Source organism: Notothenia coriiceps, unplaced genomic scaffold (genome assembly GCF_000735185.1).
Source record: "Notothenia coriiceps isolate Sejong01 unplaced genomic scaffold, NC01 NC01_scaffold00037250, whole genome shotgun sequence".
NCBI lineage: Eukaryota > Metazoa > Chordata > Actinopteri > Perciformes > Nototheniidae > Notothenia > Notothenia coriiceps.
In genome coordinates this window covers 16392865-16417442 of record NW_011369951.1, presented here as the reverse complement: position 1 = coordinate 16417442, position 24578 = coordinate 16392865, and the positions used below count along the sequence as shown (strand labels likewise).

General features: G+C 38.2%; 1 protein-coding gene and 1 long non-coding RNA gene across 2 annotated transcripts in view; one reads left to right on the top strand and one right to left on the bottom strand.

Moving 5' to 3' along the window:
• Positions 1-24578, bottom strand: part of LOC104967117 (neuroligin-2) — a 229451-nt gene that overhangs the window by 105202 nt on the left and 99671 nt on the right. The window lies entirely within an intron of this gene.
• Positions 16335-21665, top strand: LOC104967116 (uncharacterized). Its single transcript, XR_800728.1, has 4 exons — positions 16335-16382; positions 18767-18808; positions 19861-19948; positions 21582-21665. It is a non-coding gene; the product is annotated as an uncharacterized lncRNA (long non-coding RNA).

Here is a 24578-nt window from a genome sequence, read left to right as displayed (position 1 = left end):
GATTCAAGTGGTGGGAGTAACTCGAAGCTGGTGAAAATCTTTGCAGTTACACCCCCTCGAGAATGTCAGCTGAACACGTTTTACAATCGTCCAATCCGCGCCTCTTTCTTGATAATTTTTAAATACTCTCCAAGCGGCAACATGTGGACTGTGGCCCCCCCCCAGCCGCCGAGCATGGTCCCCGCCGTGCTTGTCGCCGCGTTTTGATTACGCTCATCACAATCAACACGTTAGCTTACCAAAGCGTAACCGTTCTCATGACACATTTGGTGGATTTTTTTGGCCGAAGGCCGAAGGGCCTTTTTAACCATTTTCGCCGATAATTTCGGCGGCCAGAATCATTCGGTGCATCCCTACCTATAACGGCTATCTTTACATGACTTAACTGAGAAAAGAAAGGTTAGGGTAGGAAGAAGACCTCTGTGTAACATGTATGGGAAACTGCTTTGTGTTGAAGCAGCAGGGAGAGTTAAAGCCCACCTGGACGCGACAGGGCTCTCGGATCATACTGGAAGTTATTGCACAGATCACCTAAAGCCTTTTTGTGTAGGGCACAAATAGCCCCAGAGGTTCAAACACACACACACTGGTTCTTATTTTTCCGAGAAAAGCCAACATATTCCTGAGAAATGAAACATGAAAAGTCAACAGAGCACCTGAACCTGTCCACATTTCGTAAGATCAACATAACAACCACCCTCATATATTTCCTGTTCCCCATCGCCTTTTCTCCCATCTCCACCCTTCCCCATATGTCAGACGCATCAAAGCCTCTTCAAGGTTAGCCCAATAAACACACCGCGCTCTGCTGACAAAACTGCAAAATGTCAAAACGGTTAAAAAATGGCTTTTTCTCAACTTATCTTTACATAGAGACAAACATCGGGCGGCTGTTCTTGACACTCCCGGGGTATATGGGAGATGGAGTGGAGAGAGTCTCTCCAGCAATCTACCACCTCTGGCGCGCAGGGAGTCACACTATTTGAGATCTTGGGATTGATTGGATCAACACACACACACCACACACACACACACACACACACAACACACACACCACACACACATACACATCACACATACCATGTATACATCACTTGCACGGGTCATTACATTGACATTGATTACATGCATTTTCCTGAAGACTTATCCTAACCTTAACCATAACCAACACATGCCTAACCCTAACCCTTACTCTTACCCTAACCCTAAACCTAACCAAGTCTTCACCTTAAATGTAATGATTCCCTTCATGGGGACCTCCATTTTGTCCCCATAAGGGAGGCGAGTCCCCACACGTTACTGTGTAAACAGATTTAGGTCCCCACAAGTATAGTAACACACACACACATATGACAAAATGTGATAATTTTCTTTCAATTAAACGGTATTTACGGTTTATATGGTGTTATAGTTTGTACTAAATGATACCATCAGATATAATAATGCATCTGATGGTTGGTTAGGTCTCATTTGTTTTTCAATAAAAGTGTGTGCAGTGACTCAACATTATGGTCAACTTATGAAAAGTATACACGGGATCACAATTCTGTTCAATATTCTTGCTCGAGAAGCTCAGGATTTACAGTTGACAGTGTGAGAGCTTGCTGCTAATCCCATAATCATTTTTACAACGACTGTATAGTAATAAATCCTGTAATAATTCTATAGTAAGTGCATTGTAATCCACATTCAGACTGCAATCTAAACTCTAAAGCACACATTTGTAGACGTTGTGGATGCATGAACGCATGAGCAGATAAGTGTGTGTGTGTGTGTGTGTGTGTGTGTGTGTGTGTGTGTGTGTGTGTGTGTGTGTGTGTGTGTGTGTGTGTGTGTGGCTACATGGGGAGAAAATGGCTTTAACCTTCATGCCTACTCGATCATCACCACTCTGTAAATGTCACTACATCTGTTTAACTCTTTCGGTTTCTCTTTGCCTCACAGAATCTCTCTATCGTTTTCTCACTTTTATCTCTATTCCCCCCCTCTATACCTCTTTTATTCCCCTCCCCACCTCCATACAGTATGTGGTCTTCTACTCCTACACCCTTTCATTTCCCATCTCTGATTCTTTATCTTCTCCTTTTTCTTCTCCATTTATACTTCCAATTTTCTCTAACTTCAACTATTTCTCTCACTTCCTCCACTGTTAAAATACATTTTAATCACTTTCTCTAATTTCTCTCTTTCTTAAGCGTAAACTGCGTCTCTGTCACTCCATCTTTATCACAAGCGTTATTTAAAAAACTTATCTCAGTGAACCCTGTGCTCCCTCGTCCTCTACATTCCTTTTCTTTCTTTCTAATTTTCCCCTTCAGCCACGTTGGAAACATTTTTCAGGCTCGCAGACTGAGGCTTCAGAATGTGGCAGCAGGAGAATGAAACAAGAGAGAAAGCTGACGGATAGAGGGAAAGAAAGAAAAATGGCTGAAGAAAAGGCGATTGGGGGAACATCATTGGGGAACAAGGGGGGAAAAAGAAGGTGAAGAAATAAAAAAAGAGAGCGGAGGAGTAAAAATTACTGCTGGATCAAGCAAGGCAGGAAAATGGTACCCAACAGCTCCGATTTTGACAGATCTAAAAGCTGAGAGTATCTGAATGAGGAGCCGTACATAGTGTTTCAGTTTATTTACTTGATGTGAGGCAGTCAGTCAGCCTGCTGTCAAAAACGGTATGTTGCATTTAGAAAAAAAGCCAGTGTATCAGTATGTACATACATCAACTACAGCGCACAGTCAGCTTTTACTTCCGCAGCATAAATCATCGGACCATGTAGAAATGTTTCCAATCTTCTATTGTTCCATTTTGGAGAGCCTTTGTAGCCTCTGTTTGCTATTCACTCAAAGCATCAACATCCATGTTTGAAAAGCCAAGCCAGTGCGGAATTGATTTAAACCCTGCATTATTTCAAAAAGCGAAATGGGTGTTTGGGTTCAAAAAGAAGTCTGATTGTATCGAGTTCTTTGAGAAAACCACCCTACTTCACGCCTGGTGTCAACATCCGTGTTTAAAAGCAAAGATAGTGTGGAATTAATTCAAATCTGCGTCATTTAAAAAAGCAAATTTGGCCTGTGGTTGCAAACAAAAGTGAGATTGTATGGTAGCCTACGGGAAAATCACACCCAGCTGCAACATCCATATCTAAAGAACTAAGAATGTGTGGAATTGATTTGAACCTGCATTATTTAAATATCCAACATGGCCTCTGGTTGCAAAAAGGAGTGAAATTGTAAAGATGTTTATGACAAAATCACCCTATGTTTAAATACCTCCGTAAACATTTTCTTTTATTTATTTGTGTATTATTTTTGGCTACACAAACACATTTCTAATTTACAGTTTTTGCAGCCAGCAGCAAAGATTTTATTTCGTACGGTTGATGCTTCAAAAATAACCCTTTTTGAGTTCAGATATAAATACATCGAATATATTTGCTGAAACCTTCTACACATATTTATTTTATCCTTTTTTTATGTGCATATCCTCCCCCGAGAAGAATGTAGAATGAGATTACAGCCTGCCAGCTCAGCCACAACATCTACTGCTTATAACAAAAACACAAGGATGGAATGAAAGCAGAACTGAATTTGAGATGGGCAGCAGAATCCCGGAGCGTCACCGCAATCCCGTTTTCTATATTTGCACCCCACAAAAGTGCAGTTCATACAGCTGTCAGTTATTTATTCTAATGTTCACTTCAGGTAGACTGCTGGGACAGTGTCATGTCCTTGTCCTGTAACTTTCAAAACCTCAAACAGCCCATTATTCACCTAACGCTGCTACAGGCAAGGTTGCTGAGCATTGAGTGAGATGGACAGGCCAGAAGCAGAAGAGCCCCCCTAGTCCTCCTCAGTCAAGGTCTTGTGACTCAACAGCATCAGAAAGAAAGGCACACTGCTGAATCATTTTAATGACCACAACAGAAAGACAAAGTGTGTGTACATGTTACATTTTCTATCTATAAAGGGGCCCTATTTTGTACTATGGGGTTGTCGCTGTGTGTCATATGGGTTTTAGTGCATGTAAAACTCCCAAAGTTCCCATCCCCCGCCTGTAATGCCTCCATTTAACTCCTTTGTTTACTTCCTTAACATAGTGACATCACTATGTAACACAAATGTATTCTTTATTGCTTCAATTGCTACAACACATTGTACGTGATAAGCTTAGGGGTGGGACATCTCTAAGCGGTTGACCAATCACGACAGGGCCATCCAGCTAACCAATCAGAGCAGACTGGGCTCTGGTGTCAGACAGAGGGTGAAAAGAGGTGCTGCAGCACAGGCAGTATGAGACAAATAAAGAGCTTTTTGAACTTTAAAGCATGGAGACATGGAAAAGTAGAGACACTAAATACAATTATGAACCTGAAAATGTGTTTTCATTATTTGAATCCGCATTACTGCCCTCCACATTTATATATTTTGACTCATATCTTTCCCAATATTTGAGGGCATTATCAATGGAAAATATATGAAAATAATATATTTTTAGAGGACCTCTACCAAACAAGAACTTTTAATTTTATTTCTAAAATAATATTTGTAGGCCAAGACCTTAGAACTGCAGCATAATACATTCAGAAATATATTCTTACATATTTTCCCTTGAACTTGAAAGTTGCACTCACTGCGATTGCACTCCACCTTATTTAGATGTGTATATAAAACTTTGATTAGTTGTGGAGTACTAGTAATTATGTCCTTTTTATATTATTACACAGCTTTAATGATATTTTGATTGGCCAATTATTGTAGTCCATGGCGTTTTAGCACACCACTGCAAAGAATAACAATCATTTTTAGTGAAGTAAAGGTAAAACACTAGTCTGGTAAGTTCAAACATCAATTTACGGTATCAAGCCTTTGAAACCAGAAAAAGAAAATATAAATGTGATATCAACTCTCATATCATGATATGGATATAATAGTCATGTATTTCCCTTGCCCTTTGTGAAATGATTGATCGATTACCTTAGTCGCAGTTCAATGAGCAGATCATTGTTCCGAAATGCACCCTATATTTTCCTTTTACAATCATGTCTGTAGCTTTTTAGCTTTTCAAATGGTTTGTTCTCTTCTTTGTTATTTTCTAATAAATATGCACATGTAATAGAGAGAAGTGAACAGAGGCTTAATGTTATGAGAGCAACAGAACACTAATTTTGACAGGGTGACTAATGACGACCATAAAAATCCATTTAGAGTATTTTTCAGTGAAAGCCTATTTTAGCTGCCATTCATGTGAACATGGACTTCACAGTTGTCTGTAGTGTAGTCACAGCTTACTCATCCTCAACCTTCCCGCACACACACACACACGCACGCACGCACGCACGCACGCACACACACACACACACACACAGTTTGGTGGTGTGTGTTAGTGAGGCAGAAGATAGTCAGTGTAGTCTGCCTGCTTGATTGTCTGTACATGTAAGTACTTTATCTCACACCAGAACATCTACTTCCAAAGCATGCAGTTGAGAACGTGTGTGTGGGTGAGCGACTCTCAGTCACATCTCACTTATCCCAGTTACTCATACACAGCCTACTCTACCGTACACACACTTCTGCACAAATCTTATTGAGTTATTCGCTGCATTTCGGCTGCAGAATTTTAGCCCTGGGACAATGACAATGTCCCCATCTCTTCTCTCTCACACACACACACACACACACACACACACACACACACACACACACACACACACACACACACACACACACACACACAGTCCTTTGTACAAGCGCCCATCATTCATGGTCCACGGTCACTCACAAGCTGTCACACACACTTCCATTTCCCCGTAGATCATGCCGGACTGGCACACATTGCCTAAATGAGCTACTCAACACCTACTTACTCTTGTGCCTGCACACATGCTCATATCCATAAACACAAAGGAATAAGCCTTTTGTTTTCCAAAAGGCCTACTGTCTGCCTTAAATCACAGTACCAAATGATATCAGTGAAATGCTGACTTAGATGCTTAAAAAAAGTACATATGCATACTGTATTCTGTACAATGCTACATTGCTACGTCTTAGCCTAAACAATATATTGCATATGGCAGGCTGAGGAGATTTTGAAAGACTATTTTAATTATAAAGGAGATTATATGTAAAATATATATGCAAAAAATAAATAAGGAATAATCTGAGCTCTTCTGCCTTCCCTTACTTAAGAGTAGTTCTTCATAGAAAAAATAATAATTACCAAATCTTTTATTCATCCCACAGTAAGTTGAATTTCCGGCATTACAGTGATAATTACACCATGATAAAAAATCAAGTAGCAGTGTATTTAAAAACTGACAATGTAAAGAAAAAAATAATAATTCTAAGAGTTTTAATAAAAGGCATCTTAAAAAATACGGTCAATAATCAAAATAATAACAAAAAAACGTACTGGAAAAGGATGTAAACATATAGTTACGTTACGGAAAATATAAAAAAATATAATGAATGAAAACATTTAAATCAGTGCTACAAATACCATTGTCAATGATCACAAACTTATATTTCTATTGTAAAACTTAAAAGTGGGCCCTTTAGATATATAACTGTAAAATATAATACATTTGAAGAATACAGACATAAATCAAGAGTACCTATTTCTATAAAAGGAAGTAGTCTCATAGTAGCCCAATGCAGCAATTCAGAAAGATGCTTTGTGTTAGTGATTACTCCATAGGAACTCTCTCTCCACCATGAAGGTGAATTGGAACGCCCTTTGTTCTGAACATAGGCAGTAGATTAGGGCTGCTCGATTATGGCAAAAATCATAATCTCGATTATTTGGGTCAATAATTGATATCACGATTATTAAAAACGATTATCCATTTACTTTGAAAACATCCATTTATTGAAAAAATTATTTGAACAGTATGTGTTTAACAGTTGATGACCCTGAACTTTAAGTATAATTCAACTGAAAAACCAATACAAAAAAATATAAAAAAAAAAAAAAAGAAATAATCTTTTTATTTCGGTTATGTTGTTTTCATAATCGTTGTAAGCCAAAATCGTAATTGCGATTCAAATACAACGAATTGAACAGCCCTACAGTATACAGTATATATATAAACCCTGTCTGTCTAGCCCTTGATGATCAGACACCGCTGACGGTTCAATAGCTGCATTCACACATCATACCACAAATATCAATCTCTTTAGTCTCTGTATCGTATTATTTCTTTCTGCTGACCCTTTGTGTATATATGTCTTCCCCCCTGTTGCATTTCATTCAGTGTTGTATGACTGTTTTGCATGAATGTGCACTGGACGAGGATGTGTGTGTGGCCGTTGGGAGAAGAGGAGCCGAAGTGAAGCCTTACATAACCCGCTTCAAAGTGGCAAAGAGAGAGGGGGATAAAAGAATGAGAGGAGAGAGGGTGTAAGCAACTTAAGGTGGAAGATACTCTTAAGCAGCATGCATGTTTAGTAACAACATATGGAAAACTATATGCGTCAGTCTAAATATGGTGCTGAAAACAACAATATATGGTGCTTTATTCCTCTTTGTGTACCGAAATGTCTACTCTGTGTGTATTATAACTGTATTTGCTGTTATTTGTCATCATTTACAGACAGGTGTGTGTGTGTGTGGAGGGGGGTCAATTGCACACTCTCTTGTCTTCCGCGCCCCCCTTGATTGGAAATATCCAGAAAAAGCAGCAATTTTTTGCTCGCTCTGCTTGATTTACACCGCTAGGCTTCTACTCCACTCATTGCAGAAAAAAGACGTCAATCAAGCTCAGTTTTTACGCTTTTTCTCAGCGTGGCGCCGGGCTCATAATGGTGGCTTGATTTCTGCTTTTCCCAATTTTCCCCCACCGAAAAAAAGTGTTGTGATTTTTGGTTTCTTTGATGGGAAGGTTACTATTTAGACCTTTTTATCACTTGAGAAACTTTTAAGTAAAAAGTTTGGACCTCAGTCAATAACATGTCCCTGTAGTTATACACTGAACAATCTGTAGAGAGCTAGAAGATTCAAGATTCAAGGCTTTATTGTCATTTGTACATTAGCTACAGTGTAGATATGTCAATGAAAAACTTCAAGAAGTTTTGAAGGTGGACCTTGAGCTTAACATCTCCTGTTTGCAAGGTCAAGAGTTACTCAACGTTTTCCCTGATTAATTATACGGTGGTAAATGCATAAATGACTTAACAAATATCTGTACAATTTAAAAGAAATACTGAAAAATACCATACATGTCTCAATCTTTAGCCTTGAAGATTTCCAATGTTTGCTTTCAGGTGATAATAATTCACAATATATATACTTTGTTTCAGCTTCCACTGCTAGATATTGTAAACCTCAACCTTTAAGTCTTACACTTAGTTTTCTGTTTAAACGCTTTCTATCAAAATGCCATCCTAAGCCATTTCTTTGTTAAATGTTGGTTGCAATGTCGCTCTGTCATCTGTCAAATACTTTACCACAGACTGAAACATTTCATATATCTGATGCTTTGAAATGAGGTACACACAGACATTCATGGTCTAAGGAAAACGCCTCATGACGTTGATGTTTCTGCCCATTTTTCACCAGTGACACAATCATGTCAATTGTATCATTTATTTGATGGAATTTCCACATTTACTCAAAAAGTCCCAAACAAACATTCGTTGTTCCCAGACTATGACTTTACTATAGGGCCACCAGCAGGTTTACAACAATTACATATCCATCTGTCGCAGCCCTTTTTTGTTCAATGCTAATTAGCATGCTAACACAAAGTGTTGTTCCGTATGCCTACCAGCTACCAAAACCTCCTCGATTGGAAAACCTCGCCAATGTGTTATAATACATTTTCTACTCAAGGCATTTGGTTAAACCATTAAGTCACTTATTCATCTGATAAGTGGAGAGGGTGGTTCTGCGGAAAATTGTCAAAGCACTGATCGATTTGAAGGAAGTTCCTGCTTTTCATGATTCCTAATCGAAAACACCAAATCCTTCCTCATGGTCGCTTTCTAGCTTTTTTCCAGAACTTTAAACCTGGGTTGTTTTCTTCATGTCTTAAATTGTATCCTGATTGTGTATTCTCTGACTTACTCTAACATTTTGTTGTCATTTTTCTCTCAAGGATGTAGCATTTCCAACACAAAAAATAAAATTCAAAGTCTTAAAATGGATGTAATTCACCTTGCAACACCCTTTCGAGGTGGTAACCTGTTCCAACATGTCACTTAGTGTTGGGTTACACAAGTGTTTATTTTCACAGATTTAACTGAATAACATTCTGTGCCAAACTTCCCAAAGTGGGTGAAAGCAATAAAAAGGTGAAAAGTACTTTTACTGAAAATACTTTTCACCTTTTTATTGCTCCTGAGGTGAAGAAGGTTTACTGTGACATCTGACAATGGTGTATTTTTTCCTTAAGAACCTCACTACCTGATAATGAATCCATGAGAAGTGTGACAGTCAGGTTCCTTGAATGTAACGCAAGTCGTCATCAACAAATACAAGAAAAGAGATGGATGAGGGAGAAAAACAGGATATTTGTCTCTTGATTTCCCCTCTCTGTGCTCTTTCTCTCCTTCTTCCCCTCTTTCTCCATCCCACTCTTTTAATTTACCAACAAACAAAAAACAGCCAGTGGGAAGATGTGGATCAAATTACATTCACCTTTTACCTGCACTCCTCTGCGCAATTAGCGTCACGCTTACTTGTCATTTCAAATTGACACACTGCTGTTGTGCTATGCAATTATTTACCCGCCTGGGGAAAATTACAAACGCATGAACACACACACACTTCAAAACAAAAAGCACCTGTGCCCTACTTATCTTGAATTGTGTTTAACATGTCTTTTACCGTTACAGGGTCAATAAAAGTGTCTGTGTTGTGTACAAAATGATTAATGTTGTTTAAATGCCCTTTAAAGTGTTCTGTGTTTTCGCTGCATTCAAGATTTTGGGTTTTGAGCATCAGGACCCACCGTTCTTCTTTTAGGTGTCCGCTTCCTTGCCTGTTCATTTTTCAAAAATCAAAGTTTTTCTGGTCATATGTTGGGAGAAAAAAAGGCAGGGTCCTGTTCTTCAATCCACAAAGGCCTTAGTACTCCACATTCCCCTTTTTCCCAACCCCACAACCGAAAAAAAAAGGTTCAGGGAACAAACAAGGTTAAATAAGAGAGACAAAGAGGGACCTAAACAGACACAGCCATTTTCTTCTGCAGGGGGCGAGAAAGAAAAACAGCTTTCTTTGATCTTGTGTCTTTTCTTGTGATAAAACTGTGTCTGTGATGCCTTTTGTTTTTGCTTTTGTACTCTTTTTAAAAGGAAAAAACAGAAAAAAAACAAAAACAATAAGCAACCATGAACTCTTGCTGATTTGTCCTTTTTGCTCTTTCTTCTTTTCTTTTTTTGATATTCTTTTTTTTCCCGTTTTTGCCAGTAATCTTTTTTGAATTTTCTCTTTTCTCTTTTTCCCCCCTTTTTTTCTTAACCCTAGGTCCGCTCACAAAAAAACATGATGAATCTTCAATGAACAAGCCTCGAGACGAAGGTATTTTTGTTGCATGTTTTTCCTTTTTTCTTGTTTTGAAGTCTTTTTGGGGGATGTGTACACATAGAGTGGAGAACACACACACACGTCAAACATCAGGTGGGACTTTTGGATATGAGATGCATACCGATGTGTTGGTGTAAGTGTATGTCCATTTGCAGTTTGAAAAAAAAAGCTGTCTTTCCTATGAACATCATTAGCCTTGTTTAACCTCGGATGATCATAACAATGGAACCCAGACACCCTTCATTATAAAGTCATCCGTGGGATTTTCCAAAGATCCTCATAAAAAAAAAAAAGAGCGCGCCTCGGACATCATCATCACCACTGTGCCCTTGAAAACACATTGGCCAACTAACAGCATTGTCCCGGCGCAACAAAGCACCCATTGAGACCAGCGTACACAATGAGGTGTATTATTATTGCGCCTCAATCCCCAGCTCAAGGATGAAATTGCTATTGAGTAAGGACCTACACAAATATTAGGCTAGCCTCATTCTGAGTCGGCGATGATAACATCAAATCAAGGAAGAGAATTGGGGACATCCAAGGACGCTTGTGCCCTGCTTTGGAAGGTTTGGGTTTGCTACAATACAGAATTCACATCTAATTTATCTCCTACCTGCAGCATACACACTGTAGAGGTGATTTTATCTGCTCCCCCTCCCCCCCTTCTTCCCTTCTTGTTCTTTTGGACTTGTTCATTGGAGGAAAAAATATGATATTTTGATACATATTTCTCTTTATGCTATTTTGAGGGTTTTGCGGGGCGAGTCTTTTTCTCGCTCCGTGATGCTCTTTGATTTGGGGTGTTTTTTGAAGTCGGGAGTCGGAGGAAGTTTGACATAAGGAGGATTTTTCTTGGTGATCAAACGGCGAGGCACAGACACAACTTTTCCAGCCGAAAGCGGTCGGCAAACACCAGGAAAAGTCGAGCCCGGGGAAGATGCCTTTCCACCTTCCTTTAAGATATGTATATTTCATCCCTCATCATGACCTGTGATTATCCTCATGCGATTGGGAAATCCCATTGCACTAACTCAGCAGCTGAGATAAAGGGGGGAAAATGGAGTCAGTCAGTGAACAGATAACAAAATCCTACCAACACAGAAGTTACAAAAATAGTAGATCTTGCTTCATAAAAACACAAAAAAAATAAAAGCACTGTTAATAAAAAATGCAGATAATTTTATCAGACTTTCTTCTATAGATTAAGTTCTGGAAATGACGTTGGATTAAGTCCAATTAGTTGCATTGCTATCATAGGCTGGATTGAAGAAATACTGTTCAACCATAACATTAAATAAATGCATGGGAAATCAACAAAAACAAACGTAATCAGCCTGAAAAAATAAAGATATTCTCAAATGTTTCTGATTAAATGGATCTCCATATCCCTGCATATAATCCTGGTAGATAAAGCCTGACTCCCTGACAGTATTTCAATATATTTTAAAGATTTTGCCTAAAAGGAGTCCAATTTAAAGTCCCCCTCTTTCAAAAACATGTTTGGATTATTATCACTTCAGAATGATATACACTTAACACTTTATATTTTCACATGTATCTGAGATATTTTCTATTAGGATATTTGTAGAATTTTGATTTCTTGGTGAGAGAGAATAAGTAGATGTCATTTTAAAAACATTTGATAAGGTCACACGTTGTGGGAAATCGATATTAGACATACATATGTCTTAAAACAGATCATTATTTGTAGTCTTCAAATAGTCCAAAACAGTATCAGGACCAGTCTCCAAAACCTGCCACCTGGATGATGTAAACTCCTCTTTAGGTTGTTCAAATATCTTCAAACACGGAGGTAGTGAATACGTTTCCTCATAGGTAGCTACAACCCTGCAAAGGTCTACTAGTCGACATCGGGTTAAGCTGACAACAAATGAGATTGTGTATAAGGAGTGTACAGTATATCGATTGAAAAAAAATGCTCCTTTAGATGCAATAAAGGTGCATTATTACGCTATAAAGAAAGCCAAACTGGAACTGCTTGTGTAAAAAACAAGTAATCCAGCAGAATGGATAGCTGTTTGCACGTTGACCTTTTGGCTCCTACAAGCCTGAGGAAAATGATTCATACTCATAGTCAGTGCTGTGATACATGCAGTCTGATCAAAGCTGCCCGAAGCACGACCTGCACAATCCTCCACCCTGAGGCGAGGCAATGTTAACTGTCAAAAGACGATGCAACGGTTTGAATTGTTGCACAAATTAAATCCCAGTGTTAGAAACCAGATCGCAGAAAGTTTTATAGTCTTATAATAACAAGGCCAATCCCTCTTAAGAAAATTATTTTCCAAACCAACAAAAAACATTCCGGACAATTTTCTGAATACCCGGCCAGATTCCATTTTGTTCACAGCAGTTCAATCAGTGTGTCCTCATTCTTTCAGCTGTGTATCAACAGCTTGTATCAAATTTGGTATGCTTTGAAGCAGTATACCAAGCAGGATCCTTTTCATGAGGTGATCTATTCAAGTGAAAAGCAACACTGTACACTCAAGGAGCAGCGAAGAATTAAAGCATCCTCCACCCGGTGAGATGTCTTTATTCAGCACTTTGCATCAGGTGTGAGAGAGCAAAGGATGCTGGGCTGCTGTGTTCAAAAAGATTGATAGGGCTTACAGCACAGCTCTGTGTACAAGGCGGTGTGTGTATGTGTGTGTGGAGAGGATTACAAATCATAGCGAGATTGAGCTAAATCAAGAAAGAGACAGGGAGAGTGTGTGTGTGTCAGCTCTGATCAGAGACAAACCAGAGCCACCTGAGCCCCGACCTGGATCATATTTCTGCCAGGGACAATGTCACCTCTCTCTGACACACACACACACACACACACACACACACACACACACACACACACACACACACACACACACACACACACACACACACACACACACACACACACACACACAGTAAAAATAAACAGGGCCACACGATACAAAAATGGACATGCCCATAAAAGGAAATGTCCAATCAAAACCTAATTGACAGACCCAGATGAAATACAGTTTATAGTATTACAATTTCACATTGCATATATCCATTTAGTATAGGGATAAGCTAGGACTTCTTCATGTTGTATGATTTATATCTGAGGAGTACGGTGACTGACAGGTGCAAACGCGCTACCACTGTCAAAAACATCTCCATTACACGCTACAGTTTCAAGAACGATGCGAACAGAAACAAAAATGTGCCAAAACACATGCAAGTGAAGAAAAATCTTCACCAACTTGACAACACATGCGCAGGGTTTACTGAAAGTGCTGCATAAACCAAATGCTGTAAATACAATACGCTGCAAATAAAAGTCGCTGCAAGAAGCTCAAAACACAACAGAAATGGGGACATCAAAAAGTGATGCACACAGCTGGAACCGGAGTGCTTGTTGATGTTTTGGGAATATAAAATCGACCCGTCGCTGCGACTGGAAACGTACCTAAAATGTAAGTTGTATTGGCTTATTTTAACAATGTGACCGCATGATTCCTTCAGGTATTATTGCAGATCTGCTGTAAGCTAGCTAGCTATGATAGCTAACCAAGTCATTTCAAATATACTGACGATAGACGTATATTATGAAACCAGCTAAGAGTGCCGGCAGTGACGGTCGGCCAACTTTATAATGCCCAAATGTCAACAAGCGATTTGGTCCCAGCTGTGTGATCCAATTTTAGTATCCCTGTTTCCATTGTGTGTTGAGTTTTTTATTTGCAGCGTTTTGCAGTTATATCAAGTGTTAAACATGTTTCTTCATTTGCCTTATTAGGCTGCGATGGTTTCTTTCAACGGAAATGTTTCCGGCCGATGAAGCGTGTTTGCACTTGTTGGCCACCATAGGGAATAATACAAACAATACTGGAGATTTACTAAAAGAAATAGTTGGAAAACAATCAAATATAACAAAATGACATAGATATTCTTAGTTTACAAAGCAAAGCGGTTTGATTCAATCCCCTCAACTTTATAAGAGGAAAAGATGAGAGATTTTCTATAAGGTTATTTCCGAGGCAAACACTATGCAGTACTTTATTAGATTCTGGCGCAAGGAACTTATTCATTCAAATTACAAATAAAGTAGAAACTCTAGATGAAAATAAACAGATAAATAAGGAAACAGATACTGAAATAAAAGACTCTGTAAAACAGTGTAATATAGTAAAGATGATTTCTTTCATTATCCTGATTGATTTAAAAAAAAAAAATGCCATCCCTATATTTGAAACATCAAGCATGCAAAAAATGTTAGGGATCGAACAGGCCTTGGCTTTTCCCCAATAACGTAGTCAATTTTCTCCATGACCAATGATGATAAGAATATGAACCATCCAAGTGGCTATTTAATTACAGTACTGGACATCATTAATCAAACATCAGTGAAAGGTTTCAATTTACACTCAATTAATCAGCTCTCATAATAAGGTAGACTGCAGATTTTCTATTTTTATAACAAGCACGTGAACTGAATTGGTAGGGTATAAGTCCATTGATCAAACGGACCCTACTTCTATTTCTTTAATACAAATTAAAAGACTATTAATGCTATAGAATACTGCCTTTCATGGGAACAAGCTGTACTACAGAAATGTAATAATATGTAATGAATTTTCACAAGGAAATTCCATTTGTTCTGCAATAACATAAATCAAACATGTAGGTGACCTGTATTATTAGGATTTCTAGGATAATGCAGTAAAATATAAGTTTTTTTTATTATTATAGCGATCAGGACACTGCTAGATCCCAATAAGGCAGTAATTAAAAAAGTTATGGCATATGTTATACGTATAACAAAATTCCACTTATTATTGTGAAATGATACTTTTTAATAGTTAAAAAAATGGGTTAAAACCAGAAATTCTGACCTGTTATTAGTCTCAGATTGATTCACAGGTCAGAGTTCTTAAAGCTGCATTAATTGATTTGTTGGCCACCAGGGGGCAGCAGAACAAGCTGCCTGCACTACTCAAAATGTTGTTGTCGCAGACACATTAAAACACAACTGAGGTCACAGTTTGACTCTGAGCATCAGGAATAATAACTTGGCGTTGTATCCAAGTCGACAATTTATACTGTTCTTGTTTTAGCCTTTTTTTCCGTCACCAACAAATACAACTTTTTAGCCGCTAAATGCTACACTAACGACTACAAGCTAGCTCTTTTTTAAACTTCACGGCAACACTGTTTACAGACAATAAGCAATATAATTGCTAGGGATGCACGATATTGGTTTTTTGAAACCGATACCGATAACTTCCTGCTTCTCAGGACCGATACCGATAACCGATAATAATATATATATATATANAGCAATCAGTAAGTGTGTTTAACTAATCTCTGGCTACAGCTCGGAAAAGAACACAGGACAGCATGAAATCTGAAACTAATCATGATATACACTCATTTGCAGCTGCAAATGAGTGTATATCATGATTAGTTTCAGATTTCATGCTGTCCTGTGTTCTTTTCCGAGCTGTAGCCAGAGATTAGTTAAACACACTTACTGATTGCTATTTCCTCCACATTACCATGTATGAAATGAGCAGTTATTGTCTCTCTTTCGACTCCACTTTGAGCGATAAAATTACTAACAAAGCACTTATATATTAATAAAGGGCTGGCTTATCTAAAGCCAGTTGAGTAGCACTTGAAATGTTTGGCTCTATGAAACCTGATGTACTTATATGATTCTGTTTTCTTCAAGGTTGTATCTTCCTGGTCGAATGCACGTATTGTAAGTCGCTTTGGATAAAAGCGTCAGCTAAATGCAATGTAATGTTTTCATTAACTTCTCTGCAGCCGATCAGACGGGGAAGCTGTTCGTCGGGGACGCTGTGTTGCAGGTTGGTACAGGCTTATTCCATTGAAGGTCGATTCGGGTCACTGCCAAGAGTGTCACATTTTAGATTCAACCCGTTTATGTTTTGACAGTTATTTCATTTCGAAAATTAAAAGAGAATATTTTGAACTTTGAACTGCCTGATTTTAATCAAATGACTATTTAATTGTCTGAGTCAATTAAAAATATATATCAAATGTCAAATATATATATTTTTTAATCAATTCAATTTCTCAAACGAACACCCCATTGTCAGTTTCCGTCATAGAATAATCATAAGGTCACGAATGCATAATAGTTTCTGTTCATCAGAATTATCATGGAAACCCAAAAGTCGAGATATTAATTGAATCTTTTGAAAGTTAATTTGAATCTGTCTGGCAGGTTTATTGAGTGTGCTGTTTATCCTGAATATCAAGATGATTCATTGGACAGCCAGGCAAGATTACCACTCAAACTGGGAGTTATTATGGATTATATTATGAGTTGGATTGCTAGTGCTCTTTCCTTTGGATCAACACTGTTTCATATTTATTTGCAATGATATTGAATTTTCACACAGCAGAATATTGCATCTATTTGCATACTAAAAGCCATAGGATGGGTTTAAAAAGCCCTATAATCTAATATGAAATCAATCTAGAAATCAATCTAGATCCCTCCGCTTCGCGTCGGCTCCTGATCAGCCTGTCGGTGTTCTTTTCCCCATAATGACCGCGTCGCAGCACATTATCCCTTACGTAGCTGCTATAGCCCTCAGCCATGGAAGATTGTGAGACAATAGGCCTTGACATAAGAATTCTCTCAGATGTGGTCATCTTGCGAGTTTGTTATTTTTTACTTGATGTTCATTTTAAGACCTTTTGTGGTAAAACAATTCTCTTTCGGGTCATTTTGGCTATCGTAGTTGTTTTGCATATATTGATGGTCCCTTTGTGTCCCTTTGACGATTTATATTTCTCCTTGTGGTAGTTATTATCTCAATGTCGTCGTTTTAAAACGCTTCATGATTATTGTTTTATCTCTGTGATTGTATGGTTACTCTTTGAGACGCTTTGGGATTATTTTGTATCTCTTTGTGATGGTTTGGTATTTATTTTGGTAGTTTTCCTCTCCCTGTGGTGGTTTTGCATCTTTTTGTGGTTTGATTTAGAAAATGTTCTGCTTATTTTGTACTTCTGTGATTGTTGTCCTTCTATTTGTAGTTTTTCTTCCCTTGTGGTTGTTTTGCCTTTGTTTTTTTCTCTTTGTCATATTTAATCTATTTTCTTTCTCTATTTGGTCCTTTTGTTTATTATGCGGTAGTTCTAAAAAATGCTTTGGTTATATTGTATCTCTCTGGAATAGTTTGAATTGTATTCTGGTTATTTTGTGTTGCTTTGTGGCAAGTAATTTGTTGTTGAGATTTCGCATATCATAGTTGTTTTTTTAATCTTTTGTTGGTCGTTTTCCACCTTTGGTAGTCATTTTAGGTTGTGGTTACTTTGTATCTGTGAAAAGTTTTGTTTCTCGTTTTGCATCCATTGTGATCGTTTTTAATTTTTTGAGCTCTTTTTTGTTCTCTTTTTGGTCATCTTTCATCTCCATAAAGCCCTTTTTTTTCTAACTTTCTGGTTATATTGTATCTCTTTGCGATTTTTTGATATTTTCTTTGTCGTTGTTGTTTGTTGCCTTGTGGTTGTGTGTTTCTCTGTGTGCATTTATTTAAGCATCTCGTATTTTTTGTAATCTTTTGATGGTCGTTTAGCATCTCCTTGTTGTTGTTTTGCATCTTGTTGTCGTCATTCTAAGACACTGTCGTTGTTTTTTGTATCTTTTGTTTCATATTTTCTTTGTCGTCCTTTTTTCATCTCATCGTAGTTGTTTGGACTCTCTTTGTGGTTGTTTTGCATGTCTTTTTGTGACTTTGCAGTTCTTTGTGATCATTTTGTGTTTCCTTTTTGTTTGTTTTTGTCATGTGCCTCTTGGTGTTGGGAACTGATTTTAATTTATTTTAAACATACAGTAGTGCAATTGTGAAAGACCGACAAACAATCCTTCTGCTGGGAATGAGGTAGCATTACGCCCACTGGCAACTTTTACCATTTTCCGAGTAACCGTTTACCGAGTAGGAGCACTGAACATACTTTCCCAAAAGTGCTACAGGTCTGTACAATAACAATTCAGTACGAATACACAAACAGTTACAGCCCTACTGTCCACCTATGTATCACCTGCTGACTCTTGTAATCTGGGTACCAAGGGTTGTCAATTATATTCCACCCTTAGCCATCCCCCTGGCAGTTTCCCTGCAGCAAATAGGCAAGTAGGTTTGATTAAAAAAATACACACTTTCTACCCTGTATAATTACTAATGTGCTTTTCCACTTTTTCTGTCTGTTTCTTTAGGTCAACGGTATAAATGTCAAGCCTTGTACCCATGAAGAAGTTGTGAGTATATTTGCGATTAACTGTTGTATAATATTTCCATCCATCCTTCCATTGCTTTTCCATCTTTCTCCCAGGTTTAACACCAAATCCCAGTGGCTCTCAATAAATCTTCTCCCTTTGTTAAATAATTCCTTTATTCTCTGCAACTATCCCCACACACAAGCACACACTCATCCCATGTCTGTCGTCCCTGTCTCCTTGTGCAGCCCCAAACAGCTGTTCACTCTACTTACCTCCCGAGCGTAAAAATGCATAATGAGCAGTCTCTCTTCAGAACAAAATCCAGAGCTTTTAATGGCAGGCTGTCACACTTTGCAGCACTGACAAATGTTCAGGCAAAAGCCAAGCTAAAGTGAGGGATTTGATAGCAGACATGCATTTAGTGGAGTGTAGACGTGACCTTGCGTTTTTCATGTGACAGTCAAGTGTCTTATTTACCGTTTTATTTTCTCTTTTTTTCTAAGATAAGATGGACTTTTATTAATCCCTCGTGGGGAAATTGTTTCTCTGCATTTGACCCATCCTAGTGTTAGAAGCAGTGTGCTGCCATTTTGAACGGCGCCCGGGGAGCAGTGTAGGGAACGGTGCCTTGCTCAGGGACACCTCGGTAGCACTTGGTCTTGCCGGGACTTGAACTGGTGACCTTCCAGTTGCCAAGCCAACTCCCTATCGACTTCGCCACCACCGGAAGATAGACAGCGTTAATAGATTGCCCTTTAAACTTCACCTTCCTTGGATTGACTAGACGCTTATTGAGGACGTAGTTGATATCCTTCAGACATCAGATATTCAGTAATTACTTTTCGATGTCATCTGGTTGCTGCCGCCTGTCACTAGAGAAACGTCGGCCTTCAAATTCTATCTTTGGTGGAGTGAAGCCACTTTCACAAACCTCCTCATTCCCTGTTATATTTTGTTTGTTCAGGCTGTGTACATCTTGACATGAGTGTATGAGATTCAATTGTTATCTCGCTGCATCACTCACAATCGTTCTTTCTGACGTTCTATCTATCTTAATCTCAATCTCTCTCTCCGCCTCCCGCTCCTGTCAGGTTCACCTCTTGCGCACTGCAGGAGATGAGGTCACCATTACTGTTCGCTACCTGCGAGAAGTTCCATCATTTCTTAAACTGCCTCTAGGTAAGAGTCCTACTGTGTTTGATGTCATGCAATCTCCCAATAAACTTCATTTCATTGAGCATTTTTAGCCATAAAGGAATAAAACACATTCATGGGAGATTGTCTTTTTTTGCGCACCTTGACGCTGTTCAATAGATGAGCATTTATTTCAAAGTTATAAATCGTCATGCTCCATGGCCAGTGGCATGCAGTAAAGTCAGAAACACCCAGAGCTGCAATCTTCTGCTCCTGTATTTACCTTCAGCAGCTTATACAGATGAAAACAGGCACTAAAATCCTCCATGTGGAGCCTGTAAAAAGTGAGAAATCAGGTACGCAACTCTGAGTGAAGAATACTCAATGATTTATTTGAAACCTTGTAAAAATACTAGAAAGTAGCCTAAGATTGTTGGTTTTTTGGTAAATTTCGAGACATTACTTCGTCAGAATGTATACACTAAATTTTACAAGAAGAGTTTGTGTGGTTGTTCTCTTACTGAAAGCTAACTGTATGCTAAATACAAAGCTATCGCTAGGCTGTTATCTTGACTTACTACAAGGACTGAAGTGGGGGAAACAGTTACCATGGCTGCCCAAAGTTACATTTGTCAATTTTACACTTTGGTTTTGGACAGATTAATATAATAGAACATGTTACTTTGTGAGATTTAGCGGTCTGATAGGTATATTTTTTGTATCTTTTGCAGAGCTTGCTTTCTGCTGTGTCCTTCAAGTAATCAACTAGCCTAGCTCTTTCTGCAGCTTCTTACTAAACAGTTGTCAATCTTCTCATCTCAGTTCCACCAAAAATGAAAATATTATAACTGTACAAAATATATAACAATCTTTTAAACGTCTAAAGTTAACCTAGCCAAGCAAAAAGTGTTAGAGCATCATGTAGCTCAACGGATCTTTATTCATTCACACAAGCTGTTGGATACAAACTTACATAACCACTAATAAGTGTTGTTTTATGAATTAGCTGTAAGCAAAAAGGTGATTGAACAACATTTTATACATTTGTTTTTGTCTCTCCCAGAAAACAAAATTATATTTTCTGGCAATTTACCTAATTAGGAAAAGCAAACAGATTTAGAAAAATGATTAATACTAATAGGCCTTCATGAATATTTAAAGCCACCGCATTCTCATAAATTCAAACAGAGCCGTGAGAAATTCAGCCTTTATATGTTTCAAAAAAGGTAACATTCAGAGGAAGGTCTCTGTGCAGCTAAGCTCAGGTTTAGCTGTGTGGTGTTGGGCCACTGAGGCACATTTTTTTGCCTGAGGAAAAAAAGTTCCAAATCCTTACTCTCTAAGTGCCCCTTTGTTTCACCATGGCACAAATGACAAGCAGGAAAAGGCCAGGAGCAGCCTGCCAAGCTTCACTGAGTGGGCCTGAATCAGAAAGAAGGTCCTCTAACGCCAAGCTAATATCATATCAAAGAGCAAAATGTGTCTCTTTTGGACGCTGTCTGAAACTGAGACTGTATGACTCAAAGGCAGGGCCTGGAATAAAGTCAATATCTTAACTTTGGCAATGGTCTTTTCCATTGTTTTTGTTTTTTAGTTTCTGAAGAAAAGACACAACATGAAATTGGGTTAAATGCATGAAATATATTTTTCACATGAACGATCTTCCTTTCTTTTTCAGGTTCCCCTGGGCCGTCCACAGATCACAGCAGAGTATCCTCTCCACTCTTTGACAGCGGCTTACATTTAAATGGAAACAGAAACAACACAGTGAGAAAGATCTATTTGATATTGCATGTATTATGTGGATGGGTTTTTGCTCCGATTTATTTCACAATCAGTGCCTAGTTCTTTTTAACAGACAATCCTTGAATCTTCATATTCTGTATGCTAATCAAACATAACAACAATTGCATTTACATTTTGAAAATCACACTGTAGCAGGAACTTTAGACATGAGTTTCAGTATGCTATATTCACAAAAATGTATTTCCAGTCAATGCTGGAGTTCATTGAGATTGTCATTGAAGTTCACATCGCCAAATTACCTTCATACTCAGTCTTGCAGTGCCTACATGTACCAGAACGCCTTGTGTATGAGGCTCGAAATATTAAACCCTCAATCTACTTAGCCTGTTTAGCCCTGAGCCTGTTTTTCAAGTCTCAGGCTCAAAATGTACATTCCCAGAACAAATGACCATATCTTCCCTTCTAAAATGGATACATTAATAATCCTTTTTCTCAAAGCAATGATAAACCTGTGAGTTGGTTGTAGAAGTGTCAGAATCAATATAGATGTTTTTATTTTAAAATAAATTCAGATTGAACATAGTAAAGAAAATGTAAATTATAGTGTCCGTCCAAAAACAAAGCATTGAATGATGGGATAGTAGACAAAAAGCTTTAGGAATCCAAACTATAACATATAAGTACCCTGTATCAAGATTAATGCAAAACAAGTGAAATTTGACCTTTTTAGAGAGTTTTAGGGAAAAAAAACCACTTCGGGGGTCATTTGGGTGGATTTTCCATATCTCTGGCCCCCCTCATTCGATTTTGATGATAGACACCTCTTTTTAACCGTTAGAGCCATTAGCCATTGGTGAATGCGTTCTGCGCAGGTAGAATGCCCCGGAACTGGAAGCTGCGATACACTCTGGTGGCTACCATTAGCAGCTAATATAAAATCTCCGATTTTTACATAATGATGGATTATCAATAATTTTTTCAAAGTGAAAGACATATTGGATTAACCTATGGATTAACCTTCGGGCAGCATCAGCGCTTTCAACTAAAGCCAGAGCATCTGCCTCTCTTTGTGGACTGTGGCTCTTACAAATCAACTTTGACTTTGAAATGTTAAAATGTGAATGTGAACAGTAATCCATAACGTCATCTATATGCTGCGTCGTTGTTTGTCAGTCTAAGCGATGGGGGCCAACACTGGTAGGTGATTGCTCTGAAGCTGGTCTCTTGGCAAAAGTTGGAAAAAGGACACTTATCTCAGCCAAACTCTCACTGTGTGTGTGAGAGAAACTCCCTTTTTTACGTACTATTATAAATGACAAGGTAATCATTTAATTTATGCGTTTGCACAACTGGCCCTTCACCAAATTGTGAATTTGTAGCAGTTAATCTCAGGTGGCTTTTCCCATGATTAGTTGAATACTTGATTCTGATTTGTCAATATGGACATTCCAGAAGTCTGCTTTTCTTCGCGAGCAGACCGCTGCTAAGGATAGCAGACTGTTGCTAAGGAGGACACTCTGATCAAGGGAATATACACTATGTACTATGTACAGTGTTATTAATCCGCAGAAAGAAGTCTGTTCAATTTAACAGCAGCTGTGTACAACAAACATTAGTTTTCATCCAACAGAAGACACAATCTAATAATTTTCTATTTTCCGTTTTTATATTTATGGACAGCACAATGGTGGTTTAACTGTCCCCAGAAAAATAGAAAAAGAGTGCAAAAGAAGGAAAGAGGTCAAAAATCAAGGTACTGGATGTAAAAAAAATGAATGAATGAATTTTGTTCTGTGTTATCCTTTCAACCTTTTATTAGCTCCTTTCTTATGGTAAGACTTGCAATGTTGCATATTAATACGGTAAGGGGAATAGAGCAGTCTTAAAGACAGCATCTCCTACTCTGCATTTCACATAAATTATTCAGAAAGGCATGGAGGACAGCAGGTGTCCACTTTAACCTTTCATAGATTTTCTAGATTAGTAGTGTTTCAATTGAAATCCCTTGCAGGAGCTGGAGGAGGGAAGACTGCACTGGGCCTTGGCACTGTCTCCAGTTCTTTCAATTCCAATTATGTGGTTTATCTGAGGAAAAATTAGAACCTGACAAATCCCTATGCAATAACTAAGCAAGTAAGGCATTACTCTGTGGGACATAACGGTTCAGCAGGCAGCTCGCAGGTATCTTTACAATTAATTCAAAAGTTGAAGACTTACTTATGGAAGCAAACAAGAGACAGAAGCATTTGAATTTTATTAGACACCAAATTTATAGCATTGAAAATAATTACTTTGAAAATCATGTAAAAAAATTCGAATTTTTAAAATTAGATCCCAAAAATTAAAGTGAAAAAATATCTACGTCAAAAATGTCGGTGTATAAAATTCGATGTCCAAAATTGCGATGCAGCATCATCCGGGCTACTCAGACAGGATAAGCAATCGAGCCCGAATGCAATCAAGCCGACTTCTGGCCTATCAGAGCACGGCTTTGTCAGTCATGTGATCACAAAAAATGAGGGAGAACTGTGGGGCTTGGGTAAGTATCATTTTGTGCTCTTTATTTTACAAGCAGTGAGGCCTCGACAGCATTTGTATCTTACATTAGCTAGCTAAATTAGTGAAGTAGCCTTGTGCCTTACTATACTATTATATTATATCATTTGTTTTATTGTTATTACCGATGCACAAGTTGACTTAACTGTTGTAGTTGGAGCTCATTTTGAACAATGAGCTAACTAATGATTACTTTCATAATGGTTTAATGTGCTGACTATTTTCTACATTAATAGATGGTCTGGTTTGTTCAAACTCTCAAAATAGCAGGACATGCTGTCATAATTACCCAGAGTCCGAAGTGACACCTTTGCAATGTTTCAGCTGTTAGATAAATGTAGTGACTGTGGCTGTGAGGGAGTGTGGTCGTCTT